Below are 24,243 nucleotides of genomic sequence, written 5' to 3'. Positions count from 1 at the left end.
TCACATTATATTAAATCTCACTTAAAACATGTTATACATAATTATAAATAGTGGAGCTGATATGAATTATATGAATCAGGTATAAAACACCCTTACTGTGTTTTGAAGGTTCATATGTATGACTGAGGGTATATTGTTTACTATGCTCCCATAAATATAATTCTGCTATCTGGACTTGGATGGCCTTCACACTTAAAAAAGACACACACAAATAAATCTATATACAAGTACCTTGTCAGGTCACACGCATACATGGTTAACACATCCAACTGTTATCTGTATTTATGAATGATTCATGACTATGTCTGAGAAGTGCTTCTTCTGTAGCAAAGATGGAAAATCACTGCTATGGAAGAAAATGTTTTCCGCTTATTCATAGGTTTGAATCCTATACTGTAAAAATCAATTTTAGCAGTGTATAAGTCCAAACAAACGTGTCAGGTCAGGACATTCATGCCCCTATTCCATGTCAACAAGGTTAAATCACCTAATCATTACAGGAGCAGACACCCCTCAAACTAATAATGTCAAGTATCAGATTAACTTTCCAATTTCAAAAAATTGCTTTTCCTTCTGCTTTGTTCTGTTGCTCTCTGCTTAACATCATGCAAATGCATCTGGTATCATTGCTTGGGTTTACACACTACCAGTAAATGCAATAACAGGAACTGGCAGGAAATCATTGTTTGCTATTGCTCTACTTTTGGGATTAGACATGTCTGGCATTAGAAGGGAAGGTGCCCAATTTAGTGCACAGAGGTGGGGTGTTCAGAATTCCAGACTATTTATTGGACTCCTGGTAAGGTGCCACAGTCAAAGGCTCCTGCAGGGGGATATTCTGGCTCGCAGTACAAGTCTTAGCCTTAGAATATTCTGGACAAGGCTTTATCCAGTGTGACTAGCATGCCATGTACAAGAGAACAGAGTAAGCACCACTTCAATGACCTAATATATGCAAGAGGGATACACTCAACCTGTACTTGGATGAGTTTCAAACTAGTGGCATCCCACAGTTTTGTAAGCCTGCTAATAAAGAGAATGTATAATACATAGAAAGCTAAATATAGGCAAGACTGGTATGCATAATGCTCTTCTGTTTTTTTTTTCTATTTACAGCTAATCCTAAAATTGAGTTGAATTGGCAGGCTCATGCGGATCATCTGAAGAGGCTGAGGGAAGCAAGTGGTATGTATGCAGCACAAGATAAGTATTATTGCAGCTTTAAAAAATTAAAGATGGATGTTTTTGTTTTTTATACAGCAGAAACAAAGTGAACATATATATCCTAACTGTGAAAGCAAATATTCATGCATAAGTCTGTAGCTGAAACCAACTTTAGGAGTCCAGTGTGAGATTGTAGTCAGAGGTTGTGGGTTCAAATACCATGATTAATAAGCAACTATGCAATACTGCAATTCTTTAATGATGTTACATCAATTAAAATCTATACAACTGGCATAAATGCCCTGCTGTTAACTTTAATCTGTATAACTGAACCAAGTATATGTGCAATATATGCACATTGCAATGATTACTTTGAGCAATCTGTAACTATAGTTTATAATTGCTAAAATGTATACTTAATTGTAATACTTCAGATAAAATAGTTGTATAATTGTGATAATGCACTGTATGTCACATATGATGGCACTAATTCTATCAATTTTTCTCTCACCCCAGCCCTTATCTCTATTTTTTATTTTTTATTATGTGTCATCAAAATGTCTCCATGTCATCCATCTGTAACAAATCATTACATTCTTCACAGCACAGTGAGGTAGGCCGACCCTAATGCATTAGCCTGTCCTCACTCCACTGGCTCCAACACTGATGCCGGACATATCTGGGACCCAGCCTGGCAGTACTGCCTCTGTTGGCCCTACATTACCTGTGCCCTCAGTTAACACTACCCTGGCAGCTGGTGCTGTGGTACGCTCCAGGAGTACTGGCAGAAGTAGGGATTTCATCACCTGCCAGGAGATGCCAGGGTTTGTGTGTAGGGTCATGCACAGCACCATTGGTGTATACCTACACCAGATGGACAGGCTGTTCTCTCTCATGGTCCATAGGAGAAGAAAATGTCAAGCACTCCAGCAGCCAGTGATGTAAGGCATCAGTGATGACAGTCATGTGGGCAAGGACTAGATTCTCACTGTTCTTATGTTTGATAGGCATGAGCTTGCATTGTCACCTCTCTCTCTCCCCAGTCATGTTGTCCCACAGCCTTTTGTGTCCTTCACTGTCCCTGTGTCCTGTTTGTTTGCATTTGCTTCCTCACCTAGTAAATGTATGTGACATAGAAATATCAATGTCCCTTACCTATCATTTATCTGTTACTGAAGTAAAAAGAAATGGGTACCTGTCCCACAAAACAATATATTGTCCCATACATAGCTCTCCATTTCACAAATGTGTCTTCTTGACACATTTAATTTGGTCCAGTTGGCTATACAATATGATTGCTTTGCTGTAGCCTCTCTTTGTAGAGGTGACAGTCTAAATTCAGCTAATATTCTGTATGTATTTTCATTTTACACTGTTGAATAAATGGATAGCTATGGTTCTTTCCTACCTCTCTCCTGCACATTCCTATATTGCTTTAACTTTATTGTTCCCCCTGCTTACCCCCATTTCACCACTTTTCTATTTACCCTATTTTAACAGCTATAATCTGGAAAAAAATAGAATCACACACAGCACACATAAGTACTAAAAAGTAATGGACTCCTTCATTTTTGTAGCCTCTATGTTTGTGCAAAGTTTGGGATTGCTTACCACTGCCAAGTGATGGCAAATGTTTCTTTCTTGGTGCTGTTGCCTCCATGCAATATAGCTTAAATAGCCAGAATCACAGATTATCTATCGCATGACTCAGCACATATACCTTCTTGACACGGTAGAATACACACCTTCTTGACATGGTTGAATGCACACTTCAACACACCCTCCTCAGAGACTATGTTCCTGTAGAAGGTTATACATCAACATGCATCAATGTGAGTTGGGGACAGAGCACCAGATGCATGCATGTATAGACACATCTTGATTTTCCTCATCTGTGAGGTAGACCAACATGTCATCATGGATCTTTAACTAAATGGACATTAGTAATATGCCAGCTGTGTGCAACAGACCTGTGTGAGTTGTTAATGCTATCATATCTGTTACATCTGTTATATGTCCCTCAAAGAGATAATTTTGTGATGACTGATGACAATACTATCATGCTTTTAAACTTGACAACTCAAATCATTTGACACAAAGCCACACTAAAGTATTCACTCAACACTGTCAGATGTAGACATAGATACCTATATCATCAAGTGGGCAGACCACTGCATCATATAAGAGGCATCAAAATATGTTGAAATGTATGCAGTGAACTACATCTCAGGTCCAGTGATCAGGTCTGTGCATCAGGGCTGTCTGCTAGGCATTTTCCTGTCCATCATTTAAGTCACAGAGATCACAAATGACATAAACATCCTTGACCAAACAGCTGTCTGAAGGACTACAGATTATGGGCAGTCATTGACTCCAACTGTGATATTAATATAATACAGACAGTATCGACACACACCAAAGATTGCTGCCACAGCCATGACAAAACCTGAAGTGACACAAATAGATGGAGGAAATTTGTGAGATCAGGAAAACAAACACACAACCCAAGTATAATGTAGACATCCCACAATATAATCAGATCATTAGGTATGTGATCTGTGTCCTGGTAAGATGGTATGTGGAACATCCACCAGCATGTGGCCAAAGTGCTGATTACTTCCTTGTATGTAACACAACTACTGAGTATGTGAAGGACATCTACTGCACAAACCATAATACCTCCATAGTTCACAGGCTTCATCACACCAATAACTGTGTACAATGCACCCCTCTTCATGAACCTCACTATACACCAACCACTTACAGTGACATGTAACTGAACTGTACCACCTTTGTCACAGTGTGCTGTCACACAGCTTATTGGCCATAACTAGGTATTCTTTTTGTGGCATAAACATTACTGTCTGATGGTGAGAAATGGCAGAAACCCCTCAAATCATTACACAAGATACATGTGATACCTGTTTCAGTGATCCACACAGTACATAAATAGCTGTTTGATAACATTAATGGCATGGGTAACTTTTGTGACAGTATGGATTGTGCTATATATTTATATATATATATATATATATATATATATATATATATATATATATATATATATATATATATATATATATATATATATATATATATATATATAGGTGCCATACACACCAGTCAACTAGCTTGCATTGGTCATAATGTCACATGCAGGTATAGCACTGCCCATCTTAACACTTCTATCAGATGTTACAGTGTCAGGACAGTGTGTGTGATTACCCACAGAGAGTGCTGACATGTCATAATAATTGAACAAGTGTGTTTGTGCAGAACCATCTCTGATCACTCTAAATCACATATGTTATGTCAAACACACTGGCTTACTGGTGGTGTTATTCTGATACTGTCAATGATTTTGCATGCTTCTTTTAATCTTGCCCATAAGCCTTTACCTGTGTCCCACTTTCTGGAGATCTCTGCTGAGATTACACCCATTTATTATTATTTATTTATTTTATTTCACATGTGTTTACTGGGAAAGTCTAAGTGGGCATGGACCCCATTTTCAATGGGGGCTTGGGGAGAAAAGCTCCACAAAGTTTAGCACAGCAAATACAGTAAATACAATACAGATATGAATAAAGTACAGTTCAAAGTCAAAGGTTAATAATGTACAGTTTCAAGGCCAAGAAAGGAGCAAAAAGTAAATATAGTGTAAAGAGCACAATGTGTTACAGTAAACAATACAGTTGAAAAGGCATTTTGTTTAGTCCTTTGGTTACATTCATCAGTGGCTAGTACAGTAAACACACATTGATTATGAGTATAGAAAAGAGTTGTTGCAAGCTTTCATAGAAGGTTAAGGTATGATATGATCTAATTAAATTAAGCTACCTAGGGTCAGAACAATCACATAACCAATAACTATGTAAATGGCACTGGAGGAGTTTTCTGAAATTATTTTTGTTTTCAGTCATCCTAATATCTACAGGGATGGTATTTCATGCTTTTGTAACAGAAATGGAAAACAAGGAGTCCCCAGAGCTATTGCTGCTGTTTCCTATATCAGACAGTGCTTTATTGGTGGATCTTAATAGGTGTTTGTTAGAGTAGATATTAAGTAGACCTTAAAGAGCAAGAACTCTATCGGGATAATATAGAATTTGGTGGGCTATTGTAAGCTGGTTATAGGTGAGCAGGTTGGGTAATTATAGCCAGGGAAGTTGTTTGATTGCTATGCAGTGATGTGTCCTGAAGGGTAAGTCAGTAGCAAACCTAGCTATTTTATTGTAGCAGGTGTTTAGTTTGTTAAAGTCTGCCTTGTTTAGGTTGATGAGTATGGGGGAGGCATAGAGGAGTATGGATAGTTGATGGGTTCTTGCGATGGTGCCTTTACTGTCATTGGTGAGGTACTTTTTGTATCTATATAGGGTTCTATTTTTTTATGGACTTTATTTATTGTCTGTGCAATGTGCATATCAAATTTCATGTTGTGATCTATGTTATATATCTATAACACATTCAGGCAAATTAGTTTGCACAGCTTCACAAAATGCGCCTTACCTCCCTAGTTGTATATAACATCCCTGGTAGATGTCCTCTGCATTGTTCATGTAAGGATGCATATCTCACAAAGATATCTTCCCCACTGTTATGCCACCTTGACAGTCACATAATGCACATTTTTATTGTGCAGTCCCTACTGTACCATATTGATATGTGAATGGTGTTGCTGTTACAACTGTCTTCCATTGACATGCCCTCATCTGTTGTACATTAGGTTGTTTCACCTGCCCCCTTTCCCTGTGTTCATTTCAACAATTCATATGTGTGTCTCTATTCAATACACACTTCATCTGAGTGTTTATTTTACATGGCACTCTACCTACCCTTGCAGATCATTTACACATTGGTACAGAATGTCAGGAATGGGATTTTACAATACTCTACACTGTATACACTGTCTTGTACTGTACTTGGACCGTATACATAAATATCATACCTCTCAACTATCCACATTTTCACAACATGTCCAGAATTCTGCCTTATATTCTTTGGTCTGTTTTTTATAAAATTTGTAGTTTTCTGCCATATCACTTGGATGATCTCAGGACTGATGTCACTAAATAATTACATACATTTGAGTTTCAGACTTCAAATTCATCAGAAAATATATCTTAACACTAACCTTGTTATTCTAGCACATTTCTAAGTTTAAACATGCACATGTGTAGAATCTGTCCTTATTTCCGGGTCATTGTCCCCCCCCCATTATGTTGGACTTTGTCCAGATTTCTTGCACTAAGAGATTGAGAGCTATGGAACTTATATGTTAAGCCCTGGTGATCACTGTGGCATTCCACACAAACTCACTAACCGACTATGCACTGATATAAATAGGATTGCTATCCATCTTGCTTTACATGGTTTCCTGCCTGGCAACACTGTTGCTAGCCACAAAACCACGCTTATTTACATTTAAATGCAATGCAGTGTGCGGCATGAATATGTAATTAGCATTGCTGCTCACTGTGCATCACCACACACACACATGTAAACTCCGTGTAGGTTTTGCATGAAGCCTACATAGACATTACTAAATTCCACTGAGTCAGTAAATGTTCCAAATTTTGAAGTTTGAACAGACATGTAAGTAACACATGTGTACAAATTTCCATGACTTATCCATATTGATGTAACAATGCAGGGATAATGGGAAATTACACATATAAAACTAGACCAAGTGAGAAAATAAGGAACACCCCTGGACCTAATTTGCATACAAATACTGATAGTGGAAAAAATAACAGTTGTGGCAACAACATGGTTGTTGGGAAGTGTAGGAAGTGAGATACTTAATATGAATATTGTGTAATGACAACTGCTGCATGCACTGTTTTATTTTATGATATGTGATGGGTATGTAAATCAGGTGTGGCTTACATGTGTAGTTCCTGCTGCTGCCACACATGCACAAGTTAATGCAGTCTGACAAAGTACACCTGAGAAGGCAATATACTATCATGTCATAAATCAAAGTGTCCCACCAATCGAGCATTGTGCAAAACATCCATAATACCTGCATCACAATACACAACATACCTCACAGGCAGGTTCAACAGTAACATCAGGTGGTAAGTGAATTGATGAAACTGCTAGAGTTTGCACACAGGTGTACACTGACCTATAACAATGTTAGAATTTTCTGCGCACTGATTACTGCCTCCATTGTGCAGCCATCAACCATGCTTCTACATGTAAATTCACAGAACATTTTCAAAGATTTTGATTTTAGCAAAAATGTAGCTATCATTTCTTTTGAAGGTAAAGAATAGGAAAGTTATCAAAAACATAAATGTGTGCTGTTATTGCATCAGACCAATAAAGACTGTATGTCTATATGAAACTGAAATTTTCAAACATTTTGTAAATCTACTACACTTAATGGCATAAAAGTTATCCTCTCCATTAACATTTTTGATGCATTTGCTGAATTGCTTTTGAAGTTAGGAGAAAGGCTGAAGTGCACATTATATTATGGAACTAGGACAGACCATTATGGAGGTGTATTCTTTTCTAGATAGAGAGAAAACATTCAAAAAAGGAATAGAGAAACATGTTTCTTGAACATTTCCAAGCTTACAAAGATTAAACATGGAGTCCTTTCACAGCATCTCTCTAAACAATGTTTGAGATAACATATTTGCCATGGTGACTCACAAAGATCCCAACAGGCTAATCATACTTCCAGTAATTTGGCTTTTCTTATCATTTCCCTTTCCAAAGTTGCAGTAACATAGGTAATCAATGGCTATGGAGAATCCCGAACAATAGCAGAGCCATCTCTGAGACACTATTTCCTGAACTCACTAGAGAAGATTATAAATGTATTTCACAAAACTACCAGTTTATCATTTACTTTTGGGGCATTCACCGACCTGAAGAAGGCCACCATCATCCTCTTCATCACCATCTTCCTCCTCTTCATCATCACTATTATCCTCATCATCAGTATACTTCATTAGTAGAATTTTATCCAGAATATTCACAACTCACTCCTCTTTCTAAAATGATAAAGAGAAAAGATGGGAGGGCGAGAGGGAGATGTCTTCAAGATAGTTGTAATGTTATTTTTAGAACCAAAGACTGAAGTGAAAGTAGTATAGCTGCACAAAACATGGGGCATAACCTTATTAGCCTAATCCTCACTAATAATACCAAGGGATTAACAGGTGCTGACAATCTAACTGGGTGGTTCTTATTGACAAATGTCTTCATACATTTTCCCACAAAATGCTTTTAGAGGCACTTGTATGAACAACAAATATTACAGCTAGTCAGTCTCAGTGTGCTCCTCTTCCTTTTGTATCAAATGTCAGAAAGGGATTAGTCTTTGTGTCTCTATTGTTTAAACTATTTGTTAAATGCTACTACCTTTTCTCTTGCAAGTGTAAATGTTTTATGTGTAGAAGACGTAGCATTATGGCACTTTGAATAATCAGATTCCTAAAAATTAAAAAAATGAAATCAGTTGATTTGAAAATGGTATTTAAATTGCACATTAAAATGGACTGTAATGTACATTTAATAAAATGCAGTCCAGGTTTTATGATAACATAAAATCAACTGTGTATGGTTCTTTCTTATTGGGCAATCACCCAAATAATTTCTGACATGAGTAAAAATGTAAGGGAATTCATATATTTTTGCTGTATAATTAGAACCCCAACACACACACAACACACACACGCACACACACACACACACACACACACACACACACACACACACACACACACACACACACACACACACACACACACACACACACACACACTCAATATCTAGCCATATATACAAACATTTCAATAAAGCACATTTGTTGCAAAACATCTGCTATAAAATCTTACATCTTATACCTAAGTGCTACATTTTCAGTTGGTACAGTTTTATTGTTTGTTTTTAATTCCTTCTTTGGAATATTCAATGTATGTCACTACAACTTATTCTGCAAAGAATATGGAGATTTTACAAAAAAGTGAACAAACTATGTAAGACTATGTAAAGCTACTCAAACACTGATCATCACTGACATACTCTGAATGAAGGCTGCCATCTCATTACTTTCAGATATATTATCCTTACATACACCAAGGTAGTTATCTGAAAAGTGCCCCTCACCGTTGTCTATTAAAACTTTCATATCTCATAAGAACAGCAGAAACTTTCAAAACCTTCCACATCATATCATCTCTGAATATATCATAATATTATACTCCACATCTCTAGCATCTCTAAACATTCTAAATGTTTAGACTCCATTCATGTCTCTGTCATCTCTAAATGTTCCAGATTACACATTGAACTCCACATCTCTAGCGTCTCTAAACATTCTAAATGTTTAGACTGCATTCACATCTCTGTCATCTCTAAATGTTCCAGATTACACATTGTACTCCACATCTCTAGCATCTCTAAACATTCTAAATGTTTAGACTGCATTCATGTCTCTGTCATCTCTAAATGTTCCACATTACACATTGAACTCCACATCTCTAGCATCTCTAAACATTCTAAATGCTCCAGAATACATACTGCATTCACATCTCTATCATCTCTAAATGTTCCAGATTGCATATTGTATTCCACATCTATGTCATCTCTAAATGTCCAAAAATTTTCTTCTGAATATAGATTATGACCATTCTACTATAATCTGCCTATATGAAATATGCTACCAGCTTATATACAAAATAACAGAAAATTATTAAACTTACTACCTCCCTAAAAGTCACTTAATCAAAAAAATCTGACTGCAGTTACAATAGTGCTAGGACTTAGTGCTCTTCTACATTAACTGCATATTGTCTTACTGTATCAATCAATTATAAGACAGTACACAGAAGAACCCACTGAGAAGGATGTTCATTCATTTTTCAGATTATCCATTTAATTCATTTGGAGGTTGTGAGGAAAATGTAGGCCCTCTATAATAGTATCTGTGCAGCACAAGGGGCATAAAATCATCTTGTAGAGGAAGCCAACTAATGAAAGGATGCAAGAACATCTGGTAAGTATAGCTGTGAGCAGTTTAAAGGTCCCCTGATCTGACTAACATTTTGTAGTCAGTATAACACCCTCAAAAGGCATCCTTACTTTAGTCTTTCTGTAATTTAATGTTTAATCATACATTGGTTCATTTGCTATTTATATTGTACTCCAATATTTTGAAGGTTAATTTAAGTAAACAGAGAATGTTCCATTTATGTTGCTTTCTATTGAAATGCCATTCATTGCAAATAAGCACATTTTTATTACTAAACTAGCTCTGCAAGTTGATTCACTGTATTTCTGTTTGTTTCTAAAATGTTTTGCACTTTAAATGTTTGTTTTTTCCTTAAATTAACTGGTAGGCTACACACTCAAGTGCGCTAGCTGATTTAAAGCATTTACTGTTTGTTACTGTATCTATTTTGTATCTGTTTGTGAAAGGAAAAAAAATATCCTTAAAGTAAACACAAAGTCCATGAACTGCAAAGGTGAGGCTTCAGAACAGCATCTTCAGTTTAGTAAAAAAATATACTCCAAAACAGCAACTTCAACTTAATAAGGTGTATACTCAAATTTCTCCAACCACAGAGCAAAGATCTGGATTCCACTCGGCTGCAACACAGTTTTATTGTATTATTTAGAAAAAAATATCCTTGTTTTCCCTCCTTTACTAAACTAGAATAGTCCAGTCTTCAGATTTTGCTGATCTCTGGGCTGTGTCATAGTTCCTTTGTTGTCCATATCCTTATTTGGAGAGGAGGAAGCTTCTTTGTTCACCAGTGGCAGTGGAGAGCACTGAGAAGCCTATTTGTCCCTAAAGGAGTGGTTCCAGCCCAGAAACTTGTAGTTTATTGGCCGTTTTGGGCCATTTCCTAGCTCTTTCTAACCCCCTGCTATAAAGCCCGCTATAGCGCGCTTTTGCACGCTTTTGTGCGATTTTGCACGAAGTTGCGCATAGTGCAGCATCAGGCAGCGCCGGGTAATCAAGTTTAAACTATTTCTGGCTCCGCTAAGTCTGCTCTTCAGTTTTTCCCTTAGAACTGCTCTACTTTCAATCTAAACAGTATATTCTCTATCTGAAAAGCCCAGCACTTGCTCCTAAAGCATTTTTACACAGGTAAAGCACTCTTAAACAAAAAGAAAGCACTACATCCACCTACAATCCCCTTGTGTACCCATTTCCCTATAGGTTCTTTCTGACTCAGTTACACAGCAATCGCTTACACTATTCTAGCATGTCGAAGGGTCAATTACTGGTGTCCTCTCCAGTTCAGCTGGTGAATCTGGGAATCTTCAATGTTACAACTGCCTCCTGTACACAGACAACCCTCTCCTCCTCCCAACAAACACAAATATATGTGAGAGATGCAACTATATAGCCAAACTGGAGGCTGAGCTCCCTCGACTCAGTACTGGCAAAACCAGTCAGGAGGAGAAGGTAACCACACACACCACAAACCCAGTCTCACATAGACCTATCACAACTACAAACCAAACACATAAACACACAAAAACATACTCGGAGTCTCTAATTAAGAATCTACCAAAACAACAGAGGCCTCCAAAGCAGACATCCAAGCAACCACTACCTCAAAACATAGCACATGCAACACATAATTCACAAAGTCAGTGTGCCTAACAGTCATAGCCCATAAGGCCAAACAACATGCCAGATACACTTGTAATAGGTGACTCCATAGTCAGACACACTGACGTCCTGCTCACCAGACTGAACAAGGAAAAGGTTACAGTAAGCTGCCTGCCGGGCGCTAGAATCCGCCACATAACACAAGCACTCAGGTCACTCGAAAGCAAGTTCAAATATGACTCAGTCATTGTCCATGCTGGTGTGAATGACCTGAGACATATCTTCCTGGACTACATGAAAAGACTCATAGAGGAGCTCTCTCATTATGTAGCCCAGGCCGGTATGACCCTGACCCTGAGCAGCATCTTACCCTGACCAAGAATGATGCCACAGTACAAAGACAAAATGATCAGCTTTAACAATTGTCTCAATTACTGCTGTCATTCTAAGGGGATCCAATGTCTGTCTGCTTGGGATGACATGCTTGACAAGCCACGCTGTCCAAGGGACGGCTTGCACCTGTCACCCTGGGCTTCTGGATATTGGCCAAGGCTCTTGCCACCCCATAGTGCCTTTTTAGGCAAGGCTCAAAAGACAAACCCACCTCCCTAGAAAACACAAGTGGAAAAAAACTAAGGGTAATGCTGCTCAACGCCAGAAGTCTAAACCTCAAGATGCATGCTCTCGAAGCCCTCCTCAGTATGGAGAACATCGATGTCTGTGCAGTGACTGAAACCTGGTTCAAGGCTCCTGAGAGCACCCCAGCACTACCAGGTTATACCTCATATCATGCTTTTCGGCCACAGAACTTGGACCAAACCACAAAAGGAGGGGGAGTGTCCATATTCATTAAAGATACCCACACCTCCAGGTTAGTGGCAATGCACGAAGCATCAGAGACCATCCAGGTGCAACTAACCATAGGCAAAACTGCCCTACAGTTTGTAGCATGCTACAGACCACCCTCTCGAACTCAGGAACCCCACTCAGCCTTCCTGAAGGCACTGGAGAGTATGAATGTCTCTCCAAATACCATCATATTGGGAGACTTCAACTACCCAAACATAGACTGGGAGCATTACTCAAGCCCCAATACCCTAGCCCAAAGGTTCCTAGAATTCATAAACTCAAATGCAATGGAACAACTAGTCACCACTCCCACAAGAGGAGATAATATACTAGACCTTATCATCACAAACGTGGGGACACAATGCTGCACACCAGAAGTATACCCCTCATTGGTGAGATCTGACCATAAATTAATCTCACTGGAAATCCACATCCCACTCCCACCCCCAGCACAAAAGACCACAGTGAAGAATTTCTCAAAAGCTGACTTCACACTTCTTAAGACTGAAGTGGTATCCTTCAAGGCCCCTGGGCCAGTGGAAACCACAGCCCACACCGCTGAATCCTTTATAAATGCTTTCTATGGACACCTTCAAGAATGCATGGATCATGCAATCCCAAATAAAACCAAGACCCATTCCCCCAAAGGCAGGTGTCCTGTCTGGTGGACCCCAGCCATTAACAAGCTTTACAGCAGGAGGAGGAAGCTACTACATGACAGAGCAAAATCCCCAAAATGGAAGGCATCTCTGATCAGTGCTAGCAAAAAACTACGATCATCCAAGGCCAACTTTGAGAGAAAAATCGCAAAAGACACTAAAGACAATCACAAGGCTTTCTTTAGTTATGTTAGAAACCTGGGTGGAAACTTCCAGATATGCTCAGAGTTAGTCCAAAATGACAAAAAATACACTGAACCCACAGACATTGCCAACATACTGGCAGACAGGTTCAGTGCAAATTCCCCCCCCCCCCCCAAAAGGAGAAATATCTATCCCAGCAGAGAGTAGCTTCCCTGACATCTCAGATGCCCAGGTGAGAGCTGCCCTCTTCAAAGCTAAAAACACAGCATCAATGGGACCAGACGGTGTCCCGGGTTGCGCGCTACATGAACTCCAAGAGGAACTAAACCCGCACATAAGGCTGCTGTTTAATCTTAGCCCTTACTACAGGATACATACCCAAAACATGGCATACAGCAACAGTGGTCCCACTCCACAAAGGAGGTGCTTCTACGGACCCTGGAAATTACCTCCCCATAAGCTTGACGAGCCTGGTCTGCAAAGCTATGGAGAGGATCATTATGGAACTCATAAGCAAAGACATTGGGGACCTACAGACACTGGATCCTACCCAATTCGGCTTTGTCAAGGGCAGATCCTGCATTTTGAACCTGGTTGACTTTTTTGAAACAGTCACTAAGGCACAGCCTACCTTGATCTTGCAAAAGCCTTCGACACAGTACCCCACTCGGGTATCATAGACAAGCTCACCAGCTTAAATGTAAACCCATGTGTCATAAGATGGGTTGCAAACTGGCTCAAGGACAGAACCCACAAGGTCAGAATTGCTGGAGCCATGTCAGACTCTAAGCCAGTCACAAGCGGTGTCCCACAGGGCTCGGTCCTGGGACCCCTCTTGTTCGGCATTTATTTTTCCGTAGTGCAAGCAAACATAGGAGGATTGTGGCTGACAAAGTTCGTAGATGACTGTAAACTGGGCGCCATAATTGATACTCCAGCGGACACGCATCCTTCAGAAAGGCCTCATAGAAACAGATAACTGGTGCCAGAGCCATGGCCTTAAACTGAACGCCAAAAAATGTATAGTCATACCCTTTGGGAAAAACAAAGTACCCACAAATTACCACATAGGTGGTAATCCATTAAGTATGGAAGAAGTAATCAGGGACCTAGGGACCCAAGTTTACAGTAACTTCTCATTTGACACTCACATTACCAAGGTGGTTAGGAAGACCTTCTATATTACCCACCTTATCATGAAAGGATTCACATCTAGATCAAGAGAGGTCATTGTGCCCCTATACTCTTCCCTTATCAGGCCCATAATTGAGTACAATGCCCCATTTGGGATGTACCTTACCCGACACCTGCAGCAGTTAGAAAGACCCAAAAAGTACCTCACCAAGAGGATCAAGGGTCTCAAACATATGTCATATGCTGCCCGGCTGAAGAAACTCTAGCTCTATTCAGTCACATACCGCCTACTCAGAGGTGATCTATGCCTGACGTACAAGACCATGTGCAATCCGGAATTAATGGACATGCTCCACCTCAGAAAATCCAAATCCACCAGAGCCACGAGAGCGAGAGATTTGAACCTCAACACAGAAATAAATAGGACGTGCTGGAGAGACAGATTCATAACCCAGAGGCTCCCTACACTCTGGAACAGAATCCCAGTCCATATTAGGCAGAGCCCCTCACTGACTCTCTTCAAGAGAAATCTTGACGAGTGGATGGGAGATCGTAGGTTTACCCCGGGGGTCATCTGTCACTATTACACAGAGGCACAGTAAACTAAACCCTAAATGGGCATAGTATTCTCATTCCAAGGGGTGGCGAAAGTGACACACACTCTGGCTAGGCTTATAAATGCCCTAGGGCAGATAACCTAGTATGAACATATGAACCTATGATGCTTTCTTGATTCTGAAGATGCCTCAACAATCCCATTCATTAAAGTATATTGGTTGTGTTTGGAAGCATCTATGTTTTACAATTAATTTATTTTTCCAGTTGAATCCCTCATGATAAAGTTGCAATCACTTTTGTAAAAAAAAAAAAATAAACATTATAATGTGCTGCTTGAGTTTTTAGTTTCAGTGCTTACTCAAATTTTCTCTATTACCCCATTCACAGTGTTATGTCATGGGTAGGTATGGAGATTATGCAGCATCAAGCCATTATGGGTAGTTAAATAACTTACCTTTTTAGAGGAGCTGCATCTTATTTACATTGTAATTACATTACTATATATATCATCATGTGCTAAATTTCAGTGTGAGGTGTTCCACTTGCAAGATCTAGTTGAGAACTTGCCTTTCTAGGAGAAAAGAAACTACTTCTGATGCATTTCAAATAAAAACACAGTTGTTTATACATTAATTTAGGGTGTGAGGCATTGTGAATTCAATCTGTCATGATGTCATGGCAAGGACTTTTAGCTCTGAGAAAAGTTTTCATGGGGCCATCCTTGCCAGCAAAATAAAATGCAAAAACAGCATACTTTCTCTTCCAAAAACTGTATATTTTGTCACTGTGTGTGTTAAGCAGGTTATACCCAACTCCAAAACTGTGTTACTTAACATTTGCTTTATTACATGACTGATACACTTTTAATGACAAATAGAAAACACATAAAACAAAAATATTAAGTACGCAAAACAAAATTTAACCTCAAATAGCGATCACTTCCAAAATTGTTGCAGAATAAGATGAATGTTGTATAGACACCGCTAAAAAAAACAGTACATTGTTATAAATAAAAGATGCATGAAAAAGTGACATTAGTATGCACTGTAGAAGCAAGATTCATTGATGTTTGGTTTTATGAATTTAACAGACTATACTACCTCCAGAATTTTGTGTATTGGCATGTTTTAGAAAATGCATATTACAGTCAGACTCAGTAAAAAAAAAGGATAGCCAGTGCAGTGTATAAACTTGAAAGAAGAATAGACTGACCTCCAAGCCTCATAGAGCCACAAATGAGTGGAAAAATGATAATAAAATAAAATAACTTTATTGACCAAATGCATAAAATACCATTTAAGCACTTTTGTCCTCAAGGGACTTCATCAGAACTAGATACAAGCCTTCCCCCAGATCATTAAGTATGGGTAGGAAATGGTCACATGACTTTATCAAACATATAAATACTTAATTAACAATCAAGAAGAAAAATAACTAGTACGGCTACCTTAAAGCAAACCTGTGTGATCCAAGTAACCAAGACTTTACTTATTCAAGTAGTCTTTTCCTTACATAGAGTGAAACTTTCATAAAAAAAGCATATAGAAACAGTTAATATAAAAACATTTTATCAATTTTGCAAACACCATACAAATAAACTAAAAAATTGTAATGAAATAAAATCATTGTAGTGTTATAACTTAGCAGCTTGAAGCTTTAATACACTCTGCATAGAAAGTGTCATTCAGTCCTGGGGTTCATTTGCATTTAATCTCAATGGAGAACAAATGTTCTCTGTATACTAAAGTCTGTTCCCAGGGACCACAACTGAAGTTAGGCACTACTTGCTCTACCACAAAAAAAAAATATATATATATAATGTTTTATTATTTTTGCAGACTAATCTGTGTCTGTACAGAGCATTAGAATCCTTTATGTCATTACTATCATAATGATGTTCTTGTATTCTACCCCTGAGCTTTCCTTCAGTTTTACCAATGTGAAAACTGAAACAATAGTCACAGAATGCGCAGTACACAACCCCCCTGGTATTACAATTGTAATAAGAATTAAACTTAATCTTGCATTTTACTCTGCTTACAAAGACTTTGTCCCCCTCATAAATAAATCTGCATTGTGGACAGGCACCACATCTACCAGTACCAAACCTAACTAAATTCCATTTCTAAGTGGTACTCCTAGCACCTCTTTCTTTGATCCTAAGATTTATTGAAAAAATAAAGATTGGCTTACTACCTAACTTGTCTTTTAGTAACTTCACATGTAAAATGATTTCCCATTGCCTGTGTATAAGTGGCATATCAATCTCACTTTTTTGACCATACTTCATAACAAAACTGTTTTCATATTTTGTACATTCATTCTTCTTGTTATAAATGGAATGACTAAAATCTAACCCTATCCCCAAAATAAGCCAGTATCAATTACATCTGCCATTCATAATTTCATTTTTCATATCTTTGAACATATTAAGGGGTAGTCTCTAGATAAAAACAGTGCAACCAATTTATTGATCTCTTTCTTAAAATTGTTATCATCAGAAATTATTCTGGATAGCCTCACCATTTGCCCTTCACCAAGCTCCTTTCTTTTTGTATGGATGACAGCTACTATAATGCAACTACCCATTAAAAAAGTAGGATTCCTATAAATTGTAGTCTGATATCTACTTAACTCTAAATCTTTAAACAATGTGATGTTTAGATAATTAATCATGGATTTTGAAAAATGATAACTAAACTTTAAAAAATGGGAAGTAGAATATGTGTAATAAATTCTGATAATTCATCAAACTTTCCTTTCCATATAATAAACATTTCATCCAAAAATTGAAGGTAAGTAATAATATGATCAAAAACGCTAGAACTGAGCACATGCTCTTGTCCCGGTAGCTCATAACTGCATCTGCATATAGGGGAGCATAAGCAGGGCCCATGGCTACCCCACTTGCCTGTCTAAAATATTCCCCTATGAAGAATACAAAATTATTGGTAAAAACAATATCCGTAAATACATTAATAATATTGATGTTTCTGTTGGATAAATATTTGCAGCCACATAAGATCTCAATAAATCATAATAATAGCCTGGCACTTGGTCAAACTACCATTTGGATTAATAGTAACATTACACGTAGAATTGGACACCCTTTGTTAAGGGCCTAAAAGTAGCTGATAAAGAGTGGCTGGTGGCAGTTGGAACTACATTATCATCTGGGCAGAAGGGGGAATAGCTAGTAAACCTGTGCCAGCCTTTCCAAGGAGTGAGTGTGTATGTGTATGTGTTTTATATAAATCAAATCTCAAAGAGTGTGTGTGTCAGCTACTTGGGAAGGGACATGAAGCACTGGTTGATCAGAGAGGGTACTGGAGATATTGGTTTGGTCACTCAGCTAAGATCTCAACCCTATAGCTGTGCAGTGTGGAGTCTTATTGGGGATCTGGAAAAAAAGGGTGAAACCAGCTCCAGACTGACTGTGATCTCTGTGAGCTCTTAAGGAAAATTGCACTTTAGTGTGTGTGTGTACTTGTAATCCTCCCAGTGTGTACATCTTCCTTGTTGCCAGTGGTGAGGATTGAGGCTCCTTGATTACTGGGCCACTGCTTGGGCATCACATTTTAATTGGTAGACAGTGGTGGGATATCCACATCACATATTAATTGGTTGACAGTGGTGAGATAACCACATTACATGTTAATTGTCTTGTAGTGGTGTGGACAGTGAACTCTTGCAGCCTGTGAACAATGGTCAGTGAGGAAGGTGTTTGTACACTCAGTCAGCCATGCAGTGAATATTCAGAGTTCATATCACAATTGTTTTTTTTTTTTTTTTGTTAGCTTAGTTAGTCAGGGAGAGCAGGCAAGCATTTTATTTTATTTTTTATTTTATTTTACATTTGTTGACCGGGAGGATCCGACTGGATGCATGTCCATTTTCAGCGGAGGCCCGGGGAGAAAAGCTCCAAAACACAGGTTACAAAACACTTAACTAAACAATGAAGCAAAATATACATTCAAAATAAGAGCATTCTAAGTTATTCTTTCTAATTTATTTTAAATGTAAGAGGGGTAGGATAGTAAGGAGATGTAGAATATTCATGAGTTATAGACAGTTGAGGAGCATGTCAGCTGAGGAGTATGTCAAGCTGACAAGGAGCCATTTGGCTGAGATGTGCCAGGCTAAAGGACTGGTGCATGCCAACCTGACTAAGGCAGAAATGATTGAAGCTTTGTGCACAGTTGCAACCAAGACCAGCAATCAGGAGGGCAATTAGACTGGCTTTGGGAATGTACAACTCTCAGAAAATGGACAGTTCAACCTTTCCACAAAGGACTTAAAAATCCATCTGGAGTTAAAGAGATTTGAACTGGAGGCCAAGCATTTGGAAATGGATGCAGCAGAGAGGCTGAGACAGCTGCAGGCTGAGGAAAATGAGAAACTGAGATGTCTGGTGGCTGAGGAAAATGAGAAAATGTGATGTCTGTAAGCTGAGGAGAATGAGAGGCAACATGAAAAGGAGATGCTGACTCTTCGCCAGCATCATGAAGATAATGGAGAAGGGAGTAACCAAACCCCAGAAGCAACAAAGGTCAGTAAATTTCTTCCTCAATTTACAGAGGGGGATAATTTTGATAGTTTCATTCATATGTTTGAAAGAGTATGCAAACAGCATAATGTTGACCAAGGGCTCTGGATACTGTTCCTGACCCCCTTACTCCATGGTAAAGCTGTAGCTGCTATTTCTAAACTGTCTGATACCAATTGCTTTAATTATAATACTGTAAAAATTGTTAGAATGTTTTAAGTTAACACCTGAGGCTTATTTGAAAACGTTCTGTGAGCAGAGATGCAAGGCAGATGAAAGTGTGTGGGAATATACTGATGAACTAAGTACTTATTTTCATAGGTGGGTGAGTGGATGTCAGGTCACTACTTATGAAGGGCTGGCAGACCTTTTGGTGAGGGAACAAGCCCTTAGCACTTTGCCTGATGACAATATAATCTGGTTATCAGATAGGCAATGCAATACTGCAGATGAGTTGGGGAAAAGCGGTGACCTATACCTAGCAAGCAAGGCATCACTGCATAGGAAATCGATGAAGGCAAGGTGGGGAACAAAAGATGGGAGAGCCAGTAAATGGGAATGCCAGAATGCCAGCAGTAAGTTGCCTTGAGATAACAAGGGTACCAAACTACCACAAGAGGTGATATCCTATCTTAGTAAATGGGAAAGAGGCCATTGCTAAGAGAGACACAGCCTCTGACCTAACCGTTGTGAAGCTTGCAATGGTTAAAGAGGAGCACTACTTGCATGGGCAGTCTACTCCAGTCAGAGCTTTAGGAGGGACCCCATTCCAAATATCTTTGGCTAGGGTTCACCTTGACTGTAAGGGTGGAAAAGGAAACCAGCAAGTAGGTGTGTTTGAGGATACCCCTGCAGATGTCCTGATAGGGAATGATTTTGATAATGCAGTACCATGTATGCATGCAGTTACATGCAGTCAGGCTTGGAGACAAGCATGTGGGTCTGGTAGTCTGTGGGAGACCCAGACAAGACTGCACACTTGCAGACAGGACTGGTGAGATGGTTACTTCATAGAGGGGGCTACCTTGTAGCAGTGAGACTGAAGGTGAGATACAGCTGCTTGTGGGTACTGATGTTCCCTTGGACAGAGTGACTGCAAGGGCAGAGATGAATAGAAGTACCCAGGTTGGCAGTGAGGCACTGCTATCAGAAAATACCAGACTTCCTGTGGAAGGGGAGCTGAGAAGTGTTACCAAGAGAGAGTTGATACATGTTCAGCTCTCAGACCCTACATTACAAGGCCTGAGGGAGGTAGCTAGTGAGGCACCTGATTCTCAAGTGAAGGGGGAATCTGTACACTGAGACAAAGGGTTACTGTATAAAGAGTTGACCCCTGAGGGAGAACTAGAGGGTGAGAGAATACAGCAGTTGGCAGTGCCTAGAACCCACCATCTGGCACTTCTAGCCATAGCCCATGATATTCCCTTTGCAGGTCATATGGGCATAAAATGTACAAAGAGATGTATTATGCAGAACTTTTTTTGGCCTGGGATTTCCAGAGATGTAATAGAGTACTGCACAACCTGTGACCAGTGCCAAAAGGTAGGTAAGGCAGGAGACAAGGTGAAAGCTCCTTTGATGCATTTGCTTATGACTGAGGAGCCATTTCAGAGGGTATGGATATTGTGGAGCCTCTGAGTACCCCAAGTTCCACAGAGGAAAAGTATATTCTAGTGGTAGTAGATTATGCAACCAGATACCCTGAAGCAGTGGCTCTGTCCTCCATTGAGGCAGAAAAGGTGGCAAATGCTTTGTTAGACATTTTCAGCAGGGTAGGTTTCCCAAATGAAATACAGACTGACAGAGGTGATAAATTTTATGTCAGACCTACTGGCTTATCTGTGGAAGCACTGTGGGGTGAAACACCTAAAGACCACCCCCTACTATCCCCAGACTAATGGTCTTGTTGACAGGTTAAACTCTACACTCAAGACAATGCTATGGGCATTTGCAGACCAGTTTAAGAGGGAGTGGGACAAATATTTGCCCCATCTGCTGTTTGCTTACAGAGACGTGCCCCAGAAATCCACAGGTTTTTCACCCTTTGAGTTGCTGTATGGGAAAAGGATGAGGGGGGCTTCTAAATTTGATTTGAGATGAGTTGGAGGGTGAGTGTGAATCCCACAAGGAGTCTGTTGTGGCATATGTCCTAAACCTCAGGACAAGTCCCAGAAAACTAATGGGCTTGTCCCAGGAGAACGTGGCAAAAGCCCAACAGCAAAAAAAAAGGTCTGGTATGACAGAAATGCTTGAGCTAGAGGGTATGTTGTAGGGCAGCAGGTAATGTTTCTCATTCCTGTCAGACACAGCAAGCTGCAGGCAGCTTGGGAGGGACCCTACAAGGTGGTACGGTAGGTCAGTGATGTTAACTGCATGGTAAAACTGCTAGGCAGGAGGCACGGGCACAAATTGTACCATTTTAACATGATGAAACCTTACCATGATAGGGAGGCCCTTGTGCTGAGTATTTGCAGTTGATGGCAGGAGGAGTCTGAGGGGGATCTGGTGACTGATCTCTTCAGTGAGGCTCAGACTGACACCTCAGTGGATGGGGTAGCAATGTCCCAGAAGGTATCCTCTACCCAAGTTCGAGAAATTAGAGCAGTGTTACAGGAGTTTGGGGACATGTTCACTAGGAAACCAGGGTGCACCCACCTGGTACAGCACCATGTGGATACAGGACCCCAAAAGCCAATTAAGCAGGCCCCTTATAGGGTGCCTAAGAGAGTCAAACAGACTCTGAGGGAAGAAATACATGAAATGTTGGAACTAGGGGTAATCCAGGCTTCTAGCAGATCCTGGGCCTCCCCAGTGGTACTGGTACCAAAGAAGGATGGCAGCACCAGGTTCTGTGTGAACTACAGGAAATTAAATAGTCACCCAGAGTCAGATGCTTACCCCATGCCTAGGACAGATAAAGTCCTAGAGCAGCTGGGTGGGGCTAAGTTTCTTACCAACATTTATCTTACCAAGAGATACTGGCAGGTGCCCTTGACTCCCAGTGGTAGAGAGAGGTCAGCCTTTGTGACTCCTTTTGACTTGTATGAGTTCATGAAGATGCCTTTTTGGATGAAAAATGCCCCAGCTACTTTCCAGAGGCTGGTAGATCACATCCTAGCAGCAGCAGGAGATTTTGCCCTTGCTTACCTTGATGATATTGCTATCTACAGCCATTCCTGGCAAGACCACCTTCAGCATGTCAGGGAGCTACTAGGCAGACTACAGAGGTCAGGGTTGATCATTAACCCAGCAAATGTCAAGTGGGTATGGCAGAGGTCTCCTACCTGGGACATAGAGTGGGTAGTGGTAAGATCAGGCCAGAACCTGCCAAAGTGGAAGCCATTCAGGCATGGCCTGCCCCTGTTACCAAAAAGCAGGTGAGGGCATTATTAGGGAAAGCAGGGTACTACAAAAAGTTTGTCCCCAGTTATAGTACCATAGCTGCTCCCCTCACAGACCTGACAATAAAAAGCAGACCAGATAAGGTGGTGTGGAACCCAGCATGTCAGCAGGTACTCCAGAATTTTAAAAGAACTTTGGGAGGACCCCTTGAATTAGTCAGTCCAGATTACAGCAAATAATTTGTTGTACAGGTGGATGCTTCAAACCATGGGGTGAGGCTATACTTAGCCAGATTTCTTCAGAGGGAGAAGAGCACCCAGTAGTATATCTCAGTCATAGGTTCCAACCCAAAGAGGAATACTATGCAGCTACAGAAAAGGAATGTCTAGTTATAGTATGGACACTGCAGAAACTTCGGCCTTATCTGTATGGAAGGAAATTTACTGTAGTTACAGACCACAGTCCCTTAACATGGCTACATTGAGCCAGCCAGCAAAATGCCAAGTTACTAATGTAGAGCCTAGGGTCACACGGATATAACATGACAGTGCAGCACCATAGTGGGGTTAGCAATGCCAATGCAGATGGGCTCTCAAGACAAGGAATGAGGTAAGGTATTCCCAGATAGGCTCAACCCTCACAAGCAATGTTTTTCAAGGGTCACTTGAAAAACTAGCTTGAGTTTTTTTTTTTTTTTTGGGGGGGGGGGGGAATGTCACACTGAAAGCCCATCTATCTGGAATTTTGTAAATAATTCTATGTCATTCATGAATATTGATGTGATTTATATTGAAGTATGTGTTATAAAGGGTTTGCACAGTATTGAGCTTCGAAAATGTAACCACAGCATGGACTGCTGGCTTAGAACAGAAATGTATTGAAAGTATTGTAATTGTGTAACTGTATATATTTATAACAGTAGAAACTAGAACATATAGAGTTAACTTGCAAATCTCCAAGAAAAATTAAATTGTTTTACAATTGTGCTATAAAAGTTATCTCTCAGTTTCAGTGTAGTAGACACAATGTCTAGAGTTAGAAGTTTTTTGTATTGTCTTGAAAGAGAAGTAATTGCTGGGCTTGAGATATGGAAGTGTTTTATTACTTTATGACTTCCTAGCAGGTGAAAAGATCTGAGAGATATGTATTTTTCATACATAGATGTTCAATTCTGTTAGTTTCTGACAAAAGGGGGTTTAACCTGGAAACTGAAGTCAGGTGACAAAAAGTGATGTCATCCAAGCTAACCCAGCAGTAATATT

The sequence above is a fragment of the Protopterus annectens genome, chromosome 4.part0 (genome assembly GCF_019279795.1).
Source record: "Protopterus annectens isolate FY-2018-M chromosome 4.part0, PAN1.0, whole genome shotgun sequence".
NCBI lineage: Eukaryota > Metazoa > Chordata > Ceratodontiformes > Protopteridae > Protopterus > Protopterus annectens.
Note: the sequence above shows the minus strand (reverse complement) of the source record.